A 363-nucleotide genomic window follows, 5' to 3' on the forward strand; every position below is an offset into this window, starting at 1 on the left:
TGTTTTGAATGGGACTGTGTGATGAGCGAGTACATTGTAGGACTGCTAATTTGGGAAAATAGTATTTTTTATTTGCATGATAAATTGACATGCATACTTTAGTTGATTACATTGTGTCAATGAGTTCTATGGCCCCAAAGCTTGACAGCAAATTTTACAACATGCTATACCAAACATGCAAGCAAGCCAATTTTCTATGGAAATGAGAATGTTTCAAACAGGGAGGGCATTGGGACATCAGCCGTCCCTGCCTGTATAGTCCACAAGAGAGGGAGGGAGCCTTGGGCTAGCTGATTTCGCTCGATGATGCCAGAGAGGAAGAGGCGAAGCGAGAGGATTTACTCCGCCCAAAATCTGTCGGAG

This window comes from Oncorhynchus tshawytscha, linkage group LG32 (assembly GCF_018296145.1).
Source record: "Oncorhynchus tshawytscha isolate Ot180627B linkage group LG32, Otsh_v2.0, whole genome shotgun sequence".
Classification (NCBI taxonomy): Eukaryota; Metazoa; Chordata; class Actinopteri; order Salmoniformes; family Salmonidae; genus Oncorhynchus; species Oncorhynchus tshawytscha.